Genomic DNA, 13,122 nt, shown 5'->3' on the forward strand with positions numbered 1-13,122 from the left:
TCCCTTTGAACCCCCGCTCTGTCCATCCATCATTTATCGCGCGGGTCTGTGTGTCGCTGACACCGAGGGAGAAAGGGAAAACCTCGCTGAAACCATGGAAATGACAATGGGAATTTACAGAGAGGAAATGGGAAAAAAGATTACATAAAGGTCGAGTCATATATCCGAAGATCTTTTCTTTTCTAAAATAAAACAATTAAAAATTATAAAACAAAAATAAAGGGAATTAGAAAATAAAAATCCTTTTTCCTCTTGAAAATATAAAATAGTAATCCCAAGAAATGAGCAGCTTTTTATAATAATTTTATTTCAGCTTTAGTTTTTAAAATTTATTAGCAATTTTAAAAATTGCTTTAGATTAATGTAGTCATGTATGCTGGGCGGTTGGGGTTTTTTTCTTTTCTTTCCTGTTTTTGGAGGGGTTTTTTGTTTTGGTTTGGTTTTGGGTGTTTTTTTTTTTGTTTTTGTTTTTTGGTTTTTTTTTTTTTTTTTTTTTTTTTTTGGTTTTGTTTCTTTTTTTTTTAAATCTGGGTTTAGTTCATAGCCAAGTGAAATATCTGGGCTTAAGCTCAGTTTCCCAGATCTCTGCTCCTGCAGCTGCCTGCTCCTTCTCCATGCTGGTTTTCCATGCAGCAGAACAGGGGAAAGGTTTCTCCTCTGGCTCATGGCTTCAAGTTGTTAATATTAAGGAAAAAAACCTGAAAAGAGTCTGTGGAATGGTTGTTGTTAAGTTTGATGAAATTTTGCCAAGCCCTGGCTGGAGCCCCGCGTGCTTTGGCTCGGTGCCGGAGAAATCCTCGAATGCCAGAAAGGTTTGGGCTGGGAAGGACAAGGACCCTAAAGCTCATTTTGTTCTCAGGCTTGGACCAAGTTGCTCAAAGCCCCATCAAACGTGGCCCTGAACACTTCAGGGGATGGAGAAGCTTCTGTGGGATACAGGTGCCAGGCCTGCCCACCCTCACAGGGTGGAATTCTTCCCAAAATCCCATCCGGCCCTGCCCTCTGTCATTCCTTGGTTCTGTCTCTCCAGGCCCTTGTCCCAAGTCCCTTGGGTGTTCCATGTCATGTTAGCCCGGCAGGATCAGTCCTTCTCACACCTGAAAGTACAAACTGACAAAATAATGACAAAATCCTGCTCAGGGGACAAAATAATGACAGTATTTTGATCAGGGGACCACATGAGGAAACGCTTGGGCAAACAATGAACAACACTGCCCAGCATTTACAGGGATTAAATATTCACATTCCTGACTCAACGTGGCAAGGACCAAGGCAGGAGGGTGCATTTTTAGATACTGACGATTGGGGTCTCTTCTGTTCTGTTATTTTTCACTTATATTCTCATGTTTATCTCTCCTCATTGGTGAAAGTGGAATGGATAAAACTGAAGGGGATGTAGCTCATTTTGGAGTGTCTGCCCTGTGTCACTGTCTCAAACTCAGCCAACACTGCAGCTGGGGCTTTGGGAGGATTCTGGAGCTCATCCTGACCCAGCTGCCCCTCGGCAGCTGCCTCTCCACCCTGCCCCCTGCCTGCCTGGGCACCAGGGAGCTCCTGGAGCTTGTCCTAAGCCTGGGGGAGCTCCCACAGCTCCCCAGTGTCACAGGCACAGCTGGGGTGCACTGCCTGTGCCTCTGCTCCAGTGTGGGAAATGGATTGGTAGAAAATTGTGGCTAAAGAAACAATAGGCCAAGGAACACTTACAGTGTTTTGTAATTAGGAAATAGTTGGCTTCTGATTGTGATGGTGTGATTGTAACATCGGTATTGTCTCACCCTTGTCATGAGACTGAAAATGGAATAAAAGTTTTTAAAACGCCCCTCAGTTACCCCATTCTGGGTCAGAAAAGGGCTTGATCCGACACTTGTCCACAGCGGGAAGGACGCAAAGAATCAGCTCCAAGACGGGATGGATACAGCCAAGGGAAGGTTCCAAGGGGGGCTGGATGGCCACAGCCAGCTGGGGAATGTGCCCAGGGGCAGCTCACGGAGCCACTGCGGAGAATGCTCCCCCGAGAGCCACCTGCTCCTGCCCCTCGTGTCTCCCTGTGTCGCCCTCTGTGTGTTCCCCTGTGTCCCTGCTGTGTGTGTCCCCCCTGTGTCCCCCGTGTCCCCGCTGTATCCCCCCCGTGTCTCCCCGGTATCGCCCCTGTGTCCCCGCTGTATCCTCGCCGTGTCCTCGTTGTGTCCCCTCCATATCCCCGCCGTGTTCCCCCTCTGTGTGTCCCCCTCATTTCCCCGCTGTACTCCCCCCGGTGTCCCCCCCGTGTCCCTGTTGTGTCCCCGCTGTGTCCCCCACGTGTCCCCGTTGTGTCCCAGCTATATCCCCCCCGTGCCCTTCCCCGTGTCCCCCCCGTGTCCCTCCTCTCTATGTCCCCGCCGTGTCCCCGTTGTGTCCCCGCCGTGTCCCCGTTGTGTCCCCCACGTGTCCCCGTTGTGTCCCAGCTATATCCCCCCCGTGTCCTCCCCCGTGTCCCCCCCGTGTCCCTCCTCTCTATGTCCCCGCTGTGTCCCCGTTGTGTCCCCGTTGTGTCCCCGCTGTGTCCCCGTTGTGTCCCCGCCGTGTCCCCGCTGTGTCCCCGTTGTGTCCCCGTTGTGTCCCCGTTGTGTCCCCGCCGTGTCCCCGCCGTGTCCCCGCTGTGTCCCCGCCGTGTCCCCGCCGTGTCCCCGCCGTGTCCCCGTTGTGTCCCCGCTGTGTCCCCGTTGTGTCCCCGTTGTGTCCCCGCCGTGTCCCCGCTGTGTCCCCGTTGTGTCCCCGCCGTGTCCCCGTTGTGTCCCCGCTGTGTCCCCGCCGTGTCCCCGTTGTGTCCCCGTTGTGTCCCCTCCCTCCCGGGCCTCTCCGGCCGCGTCCCCCCGAGCTCCGGGCAGTTCCCACGCTCGCGGCTGCCGCCGAGCGGCCAAAGCGCGGAACTGCAGCTCGGTGCTCCCGCCGGCAGCAGCGGCCGAGCCCCGGGACCGGCCCGGAGGAGCACCCGGGACGCCCTGGCCGACCACCGTGAACAGCCTTGTCCCCATCTTTTCCGTCCTCCTCGCTCTGCCCGTGGCTATTTCTCATTTGCCAGCTCTTTGTTTTTCTGTCCAGCTCTCAGATAACCATTTTTGCATTCTTCCCTGTAGCCCCGTGGTATTTCTGCTGTCTCTCTGTCCGGTATCCTGTCACTGTTGATCCAGGTGTTCCTTCTGGACCCTGTAGCATGCCACAAGGGTAATTCTTTCACCATCTTTATCCTCTTCCCTGTCTCTCACTTTGAATTCCTCCTCCTCTGCTCCATCACCTGAAGCCGTTGCCTGTGCAAAGAGAAGTCCCAGCGTTTCTCCTGGGCTTTCTTGTGGAAAAAAAAACTTGAAAAATTGTGGCAATAAAAGGGGAAATCTTGGGAAGGGGGCAGAAAACTTAGAGACAAAGTGGAGAAATGTGGAAATGAAGAGGGAAAACTTGAAAGAGAAAAAACAGAAAGGAATCTTGGAGATAAAAAGTGGGAGATGTTGGAAATGAAGTGGAGGACTTGGAAATAAAAAGAGGAAAGCGAAGAAAGTGGAGCACTAGAAAATAAGGGGTAAAGCTGGGAAAGAAGATGTAAAATTTGGAGATATAGGAGGAAATGGGAATTAGAGGAGAAAAAAAAAAAGGGAAAATAAAGGACAAAACTGGGAAGGAGGAGAAAATTGGACAACAAACTTTATAGGGAAAATAAAGTAGAAAACCTTGGGAACAAAGTGGAAAAACTCGGAAGCAAAGAACGCTGCCAGGAAAGCCAGCTCCTCACCTGAAGGGGCTGCTGGATGGCACAAGGACCCCCCAACTTCCCAGAGAAATGGGGACAGAAACTCTGGAGAAGGTTTTCTTCTCCTCAGGAACCAGGATGATGATGTCTTGCAAACAAGTTTTGGATGTTTTTAAACTCAAGGATGCATTTAAACTCAAGCCTAAACACTAAATTGTCACCCTATTCTTTAGTTTCTCTAAGCCTTCTGATGTTTACATTCTTGTAATGAGCTTTATGTAATTAACTCATTGTTTTGCATTCTCTTATGGAGGAGGAGAAATTTGATGCACTGTTGGTTTGTCACCTCATTGGAGAAGTGGCACTGTCACCCTCCAATCCACTGTCACTTTTGGGAGTATATAAATGTTAGAGTCAGAAATTAAAAGCTCTCTTTTTTGCCTTGGAAAATCCAGTGACAGCACCTTTCTGTTAAATAATCTCACTGTGGATCCTCATGGCACTTTCCATCAGGGGTTTTATTAAAAATAGGAAACATAGGAGTCCAGTTTCCCCCATTTTGGCTGCAGGCCCCAGAAGCTTTCCCCGTGCCACAGCTCAATTCCCACAGCCTTGGCCGTGGGGATGCTGCTGTGCTGGGCTGCTGCTGCTGCTGCAGGGAGCTGGTGGCCATAGGGTGACAGGGTGGCACAATGGGGGTGGCCAGGGGGGTTGTGGGCTGGTGGCCCTGGCCCCTGGCCACTGCCCAGGACACAGGTGGCTGGGCTGGGGAGCAGGGCCAGTGTGGTGGGGCCCGGCTGCTTCACCTGCAGGATGATCCTCTGCGGCACCTGGAGAGGAGAAATAACACAAAAAAAATGAGAAAACACCCTAAATCTGTGGCTTTTTAACCCACAAACTGCTTGAGGTTGGTGTGAATGTGTGAGGAGAAGGGATTCTCCAGCCCTGCCTCCAGAGGGTATGTGGAAGGACAAGAAGGGTCAGATTTGAGGATCTTGAAGGGTTTTCCAAACTTAAGCGCTCCAGGATTTGAAGAATGTGATGCAGAGTTGCCCCTTGCAGGGTCTGAACCCCACAATCCCCAGTCTGTGTGTCCCAAACCCACAAACTGGGGATCTACAGAGGAAAGCAAAGATTGAGTCAAATAAAAGCTCAAGTATTGAGATCTTTGTCGCTGTTCTTCTTCCCCCTTCCCAGAAGAAAGAGCTAAAGTAACAGGACTAAAATAAAAGGACTAAAAGAAATAGGAATAAAAGATACAGAATTAAAAGAATTAGCAAAATTAAAATCCAGAGGAATTAAAAGAAAAAAAAAACCAAAACAGAATGGGACTAAACAAACTAAAAAAAAAAACCCTGTAAACCAGAACTTCAAACCACAGAGCTACAAAAGTGTGTTGGGAGAGAATGGAAGTGACCCTGGAGAGGGTGGAAGTGGCCTTGGAGAGGATGAAATTGGCCCTGAAGAGGGTGAAGTGGCCTTGAAGAGGGTGGAAGTGGTCTTGGAGGGGATGGAAATGGCCTTGGAGAGGACTGAAGTGGACCTGGAGGGGTTGGAAGTGGCCTGGGAGAGGGTGGAAGTGGCTCTAGAGAGTGTGGAAGTGGCCTTGGAGTGGGTGGAAGTGGCTTTGGAGGGGATGGAGGTGGCCCTGGAGAGATTGGAAGTGGCCTTGGAGAGGGGGGAAGTGGCCCCAAAGGAGATGGAAGAGGCCCCAAAAGGGTGGAAGTGGCCCTGGAGAGGATGGAAGTGGCTTTGGAGTGGATGGAAGTGGCTTTGGAGAGGATGGAAGTGGCTTTGGAAAAGATGGAAGTGGCTTTGGAGAGGATGGAAGTGGCCCCAGAGGGGATGGAAGTGGCCCCGGTGCGGGTCACACCCAGGGGCTGCACTTGCCTGCTGCAGGAACACGACCTGCGGCGCTGGCAGGGCAGTGGCCGTCACCTGCTGTGCCCGCGGCTGAGCGGGCGCCAGCCCCAGCTGCAGGCCGGGGAAGGGCCCGAGGGTCTGCACGAAGGGCTGCAGCAGCGGCTGCGGGGCCAGGGCCGGCTGGGCGCCGCTGGGGGCGATCTGCGGGGCGCTGAGGGAAGGCACTGCGGGCTGGAAGCTGCCCTGGTCCCGCATGGCCTCGGCCTCCAGCAGCTGCTCGGTGATGCCCGCGGCCCACAGGCACTGCTGCAGCAGGTCTACCGCAGCGCCCGCTGCAGCCCCGCCGCCCTGCGGGCAGCCCGGGCCCGGCCCCTCAGGCACCCGCACCGCCCGCCCGGCCCGCTCCGAGCGCGGGGAGGGCTCCTGGACCTGGGAAACGGAGGGAACAGCGAGGGGACTGAGGGGAAACATTGCAGGGAACAGCGGGGCGACTGAGGGGAAATATTGAGGGGAACAGCGAGGGGATTGAGGGGAAACATTGAGGGGAACAGCGAGGGGACTGAGGGGAAACATTGGGGAAATTGAGGGAAAACACACCGAGGGGACCGAGGAAAAACACACCGAGGAGATTGAGGGGAAACACTGAGGGAAACAGGGAACTGAGGAGAAACTTTGAGGGCAACACAGCGAGGGGACTGAGGGGAAATATCGAGGGAAACAGTGAGGGGATTGAGGAGAAACATTGAGGGAAACAGCAAGGGGACTGAGGGGAAACATTGAGGGAAACACAGCAAAGGAACTGAGGACAAAAATGGGGGAAATTGAGGAAAAACACAGCGAGGGAATTGAGGGGAAATATTAAGGGAAACACAGCGAGGGAAATATTGAGGGAAACACAGCGAGGGAAATGAGGAGAAAAATTGAGGAAAAACACACTGAGGGAGATGAGGAGGAAAACTTGAGGAAAAACACAGCAAGGAAATTGATGGGAAAATTTGAGGAAATTGAGGAAAAACACACTGAGGGATTTGAGGAGAAAAATTGGGGAAATTGAGGAAAAACACAGCGAAGGAACTGAGGAGAAACATTGAGGGAAACACTGCAAGGGAAATGAGGAGAAATATTGAGGGAAATTGAGGAAAAACAGTGAGGGAGTTGAGGAAAAACATTGAGGAAATTGAGGGAAAACATAACCGAGGGAACTGAGGAGAAACATTGAGGGAAACACAGCGAGGGAACTGAGGAGAAGCATTGAGGAAATTGAGGGAAAACACACCGAGGGAATTGAGGAGAAAAATGGAGGAAATTGACAAAAAAAAAAAAAAAAAAAAAAAAGACCGAGGGAATTGAGGAGAAACATTGAGGAAATTGAGGGAAAACACACCGAGGAAATTGATGACAAAAACTGAGGGGAAAACACACGGAGGGAATTGAGGACAAAACCTGAGGAAATTAAAGGAAAACACACCGAGGGAATTGAGGACAAAACTTGAGGAAATTGACGAAAAACAAACCAAGGAAATTTCATTCCCTTTTCATGGGAAAAAAGCAGCAGCAGGAACTGAGACCAAAAAAATCATGAGCTTTTGGGAAGTTTAATATTAAAAATACAGTTTTTCTTTAAAGAAAGTGCTTGTGTTACGGAAGTTGTGTGGGTTTGGGCAGGGAGCTGAGTTGTCACTCACCTTTCTGGATCCAGGCAAAAAATCCACCAAGGCCTGAGGATCACTGAAAAAACAGAAAAAGGTTTAAGGAGGCAGTGCCAGTATCTAATTTAAAAGTTAATGTCAATAAATGCTACAACTAATGGTGGACACACATTTATGGTCCAAGAATTATGTTTTATGACCAATTTAAATGATCAAGTGGGTTCTCAGAGGCCAATTTTTGCCTCCTGTATTATTCAAACCTTTTTCTCCTTTCCTCCATAATGGTACAAATCCACAATTATTGACAGTTTCATGATCAGAACAATAAATTAACCATTTGTCAAAATATTGTTTGGGCAGCAAATGGAGCCCTAAATGCCATAGCTCTAGGTAAAATAACTGAAAAAAAGGGTTTATTCCCATTCCATCATTATTCTCTGTACTCTTGGGGTGTTTTCAGACCTTTGGAGGATGTTTTCCACCCATTTCAGGACTTTTCAGCCCTTTTGGAGGACACATCAGGGGGGTTTTGGCTGTGGGAGACCCAGCCCAGCAGCAAGGAAGCCCTGATGGAGATGAGGGTGGTGGAATCCCCTTTCCCACCCCAAACATGTGGGACTTACTAAAATACATCTGGCACGCCCCAGCTGTTGTTGGCACCTCTGCCAGCTGCAAAAACAGAGAGAGAACTTGTGTCAGGAGAGCAGGGGGCTGGTGGTGATGATGATGGTGATGATGATGGTGGTGATGATGATGATGATGACGGTGACCAGACCAGCAGACACCTCAAGAGGAGGCTCCACTACTCCCAAGGGCATCAACCCACGACCAGGAACCTGGAGAAGTTCCAGGGTGATTGCTCATCTGTCCACTGGATGGATTTCACTCTGAGTTCTCCCAGTAGGAGCTCACATTTCACTCTGAAATCCAAACCAGCAGGTTTTTGCCTCATTTTCAGCTCACCAAGGGGCACTGGGGCCTTGCTGGCTGTGCCTGGTGTGGGATGGTCCTGGGATCCTCAACACTGGGAGCACCTGGAGCCGGATGCTGGCAAAAACTCACCTTTAACATCTCTAATTTATGCACTTTTATCCCTGAAATTCAACCGTGGTAAAATGGATTTGGAAGGATTTGAGGATTTTCTGATGATAACCTGGAATCAGCACCAGGCCACCTCCTCCTAAACCCCTTTTGATGAGCAGATCTGAGAAACTCTGCTTTTGGTGTTTTCTTTCTTTTCCTCAGATCTGAGCTGGACTTGGAAGTGCAGCAATATGAAACTGCTAATAAAAATCACAGAAAACAAGAAACATCCATTACAACAACAAACTCTACAGATAAAATATGTTCCACTATCATCCCCCAGAATTATATTGATGAAGATTTCCCCCCTTGTCATTCCCCAGTGGGGGGATATGTGCATTAAAGTGTTTTGTTGCTACCTGGATGTCTGTGAGAGGAGTTGAGTGAATTAAAGCCAGTGATTCCACATGAGGGATGGCAGCCTCTGACCTCAGGGCTGCTCCTTGGGCGCTCAGAAATCACATTGGGCAGCATGAGGGCAAAATACCCTTAAATTAGACCCAAAATAGTCCATATTATTTTCACTGATTCCAAAGGAGAACAGTTCTCACGAATTAAGGTGCAGGAGCGAAAACCAGGGCCTGAAAATAACCTTGAAAATAACCATTAAATAAGCCCTTGCAGGGATCAGAGTTCTCCCTGTAAATAGAAATACCTGGTATTCCATAAATCAAAGTGCTTACTTTGATCTGGGGCGTTCAGGGAAAAAAGGAAACTCCATGGGCGGCACCTGGCCATGGCTGAGGGCAGAATTCCCTCGCTGGCTACGTGGCCATTTCCAAGGGCCACCTGGTTATGTCATAGGGCTGCATCAGCAGCTCTGAGGGCCACGTTCTGTGGTTGGCAACCATCCCAGGACCGAGGTGAACATTCCCTTGTGGCCACTCTGTCACGTCTGGGGCCAGGTTCCGTTGCCATGGGCGAGGAGCAGCAGTGATGCTGTGTGCCCCAGGGGAAGCGCCAATAAAACGGCTTCAGAGTCAATCAGAAGTGGAAGAATAGGAGATTTGATGTTTTTTCGCTGTTGTTAAGGCAGAACAAAACAGTCTCCTTTTAGCCTGGAGAAAAGGAGACTCAGAGGTGACTTTATCACTCTCCACAGCTCCTGAAAAGTGCCTGTGCTCAGCTGGGGCTGGGCTCTGTGTGCAGCAGCACTGACACAACCAGAGGACACAGCCTCGAGCTGCATCAAGGGAAATTTAGGTTGGATATCAGGAAAAAGTTTTTACAGAAAGGGTGATAAAGTTCTGGAATGGCTGCCCAGGGAGGTGGTGGAGTCCCCATCCCTGGGTGTGTTTAACAAAGCCTGGATGTGGCACTGGGTGCCAGGGTTGAGTTGAAGGGTTAGGGCTGGGTTGGACTCCATGATCTTGAAGGTCTCCTCCAACCTGGTGATTCTGTGAAAACCAAAAGACAACAACAACCCTATGGAGTGATGAAATGCTGCCTCAAATGGCCCCTTCTCACCCCCTTCTAACCCAAAGAAGGTTTTGGATCAGGTTGAGAGGAATGACAGATTTGTCTTTCCAAACAAGCTGTGGGTCTGCTGGCAGATAAAACTGGCACTGAGAGATAAAAGAAACAATGGGAAGGATTCCACTGATTGATGAATGGAAAAAGAGATTTGCCTTTACAAACAAACTGTAGGTTGGCTGATGGATGAAATTGAAAGATGAAAGAAACAATGGAGAAAAGCCCTAAATTCCATAAGAATTAAACATTAAAAGGGAGGGTTATAAATGAGAGGGGAGTCTTTGGTATCAGGTGTTTTGGGAAGTCTGAACCTCTCAAGTACCTCAGCCAGTGGGGAAAGAGAGAAGGGAAATGGGGATAAAAAGGAGGCTGTGTCCTCCAAAAATCTGAGAGACCCCAGGAAAATGCTCTATGGCCTCTCCCTTTATTTGAATAAAGTTACAGGACTCCTCTGTCTCCTTTTTGGACATAAACCTCTGATGTTCGTGGATTCATTTTTCTGATAAGGTTCAGTCACAGCAGCTCCTCCCTGAAGCCACAGTGAGGGTCCCTCATCTTGCAGCTTCCCTGCACCTCCAGCATTCAGAATTTAGCAGTTTTTAATTTTTACCCTTTCCATGGCCAAACTGCATTCATAAGATGATTTCCACCCCAGAGCCCTGTCCAAGGGGGATATTTTGGAATATTTGGTTGTGAGATGAGGGAACAATGGGGTTCAGCAAAGGGGTCACATGAGAATGATGCCAAAATCCTGGATTTATTTCCACAGCTGGCCTTCCATGGCACTTCACACCTTGTTAAAGTAAAACCTGGTCACTGGAGCAGTGGGAAATCTACTGGGATCCACAGGGAAACACCCTTGGAAAAACCACCTCAATGCAGCTGATTAATTACCACCATTAAATCCATATCCATACATATAAATACATGCTTTATATACATATAATGTATTACAATTTTATTTAATTAATTAATTACAATAAATATTCAGAAGGTTTGAGCCTGCTGGGGTGTTTTGAACAAATCCTGCCCAGATTCTTGTCCCCAGATTTATTTGCAGTTTTTGATGCCATTGATTTGAAGGATTTGGGCCCATCTCAAACTATCTGAGGTGACCCCAGGTAGATTTGGGATATTCCACAGTTCTGAACATGGGAAGGGAAAGGCAGAAAAAATCAATAAAAGGAGGGAGAAAAGGGAATGGGTGGAGCAAAAGGGAAATGAGGGAGAAGAAGGGGAGGGAAGAGGCAAAGGGGAAAATGGAAGGGGAAGCAAAGAGAAGCGGCGTCAGTGTAGATATTTATATTGATGATGTTTCTTTCTACTTGTTGCTTTTGTTCCATTTTGCTTTTTTGGGAATAATGTTGAAGAACTGTGGAGTTACTTGTGCAGTTTTAGCTTTTTCATGGAAATGTTGTTGACAAATTACATAAAAGGAAAAAGGAAAATAAAAAGTGGAGAACAAACCTCTTTTGCCTTGTTGTTTCATTCCAGCACTGCTGGGTTCTGCTGAGCCTCTGCCCTGGAGCAGGAGGGATCTCCCCAGTCACACTGAGGTGATGCCCACAGGGATGCATTTCCTTGTGAACCAAGTGTCACAGGCCCCTCCAGAACAGCTCTCTCTGCTCCACAGAAATTATTTATGGTGTTGTCACAGAAATGGACATGGGAAGCAGCCACTGGCACTGAGAGGGACAGACAAGCACGGTCTGCCTTGGGATCAGAGGCTGAGCTCACAAACAGACAGCTCTGGCCTGTACATACACCAGAGCTCAAGCATGGTGTGTCCCTGATCCACAGCACGTGGATGGCTCTTGCCTTTTCAGCAGCAGCTGGAATGGATGGCTTCTAGAGAACCAAAATGTCTCCATTCACCATCATTTCACCATGAGAAGGTCCCAGTGTGCTATGGTGAGGGTGAGAGAGCTCGTCCTTCCTCCTCTGTGATGCTGTGGGTGTTGCAGACATCTTTTATGAAAAATCCTTTCCTTAAGATTTTTCCTCCTGAGAAGCTGTGAGGCCTCAGGAACAAAATGTAAACAATGGTTATCTGCTGCTGTGGAATGCAACAGGTGCATCTGGGATTGGTCTCATGTGGTTGTTTCTAATTAAAGGCCAATCACAGTCAGCTGGCTCAGATAGTCCGAGCCACAAACCTTTGTTATCATTCTTTCTTTTTCAATTCTTAGCTAGCCTTCTGATGAAATCCTTTCTTCTATTCTTCTAGTACAGAACATGGTCACAGTGTGGGTGTTGCCTTTCTTTTACCGTGGAAATGCAACTCCATTATCCCCTGTCCTGGCCAGAAGCAGGACAGGCTGTCACAGCTGTAGCCAGTGAGGGGCAACCCACCAACATGAGGCAGACTTCTGGAACAGGATGGATCCCACCCCAGGAGATGCAGGGCAGCCACAGCTACCACAGGAATGTGGCCAAGACCCACCAGGGCAGCGTGGAGGGACCAGGACTCAGCACTGCAGCCATTTCTGGGTGTGACCATCCAGGGCTGGGGACAGCAAGGACACAGCTGCCGATGACCCACATTCCAGGGGGGTTGGAGAGTTGAGAGCTGGCAGACACAAGGTTTAAGACCCAAGTTCTCCTTTGGAGGCCCCAAAGCCATCTTTTACAGCTTGAAGCTTTCATTCCAAAGCTCAGTCACAGCCCTTAGCAGGCTTTGACTGCAGCAGCCATGGTCAGCCCTTCAGCATCAGCACCTGGGTGGTCCCAGTGACTTCCAACTGCCAGGATGAGGTGGCCACAGGGCCAACAATGTGTGCTGCCCTGTGTCACAAAAGTGGCAGAGATGTGGAACCTGTCACTGGTGATTGTGAGCTCACCTGTGCAATGCTTGGTATCCTGAGGTGAGGGCCAGCAAAAGCCCTTTTGGACTGGGCTGGCCATTGGGATAACTTGGCTCTTTCCCCTGCTATTTGTATGTCTGCCTTTCCCCAATTATTCTTTGACTTTGGCGGCAGCCACAAGCACCAACAAAATGCTTCTGACAGCTGAAGGTGCTTTTTGGGTAACATCTGGGGTTTTAAAAATCAGTTTATTGAGCTATAAATATTTCCTTTCCCAACAGGTGATCTTTCTGGAAGAGGTCCTGATATCCTTTTTCATCCACAGTTTTTCACTTTGTACCTGAGAGGAGCAATGGCTACAACAGGGAATGACTTCTTTGAGTAACCTTTTCACCAGCTGGCTTGGACTTCCTGAATGCCCACGGACCACGGACATGGCCACTGCTGCATCCCTAAGTGTTGATGTGCTGATAGTCTGGAGTGAATTCTGGGGCATTCCCTGAGAGCAGGTGTTGCTTGTTTTCAT

Source organism: Ammospiza caudacuta, chromosome 23 (assembly GCF_027887145.1).
Source record: "Ammospiza caudacuta isolate bAmmCau1 chromosome 23, bAmmCau1.pri, whole genome shotgun sequence".
Taxonomy (NCBI): domain Eukaryota; kingdom Metazoa; phylum Chordata; class Aves; order Passeriformes; family Passerellidae; genus Ammospiza; species Ammospiza caudacuta.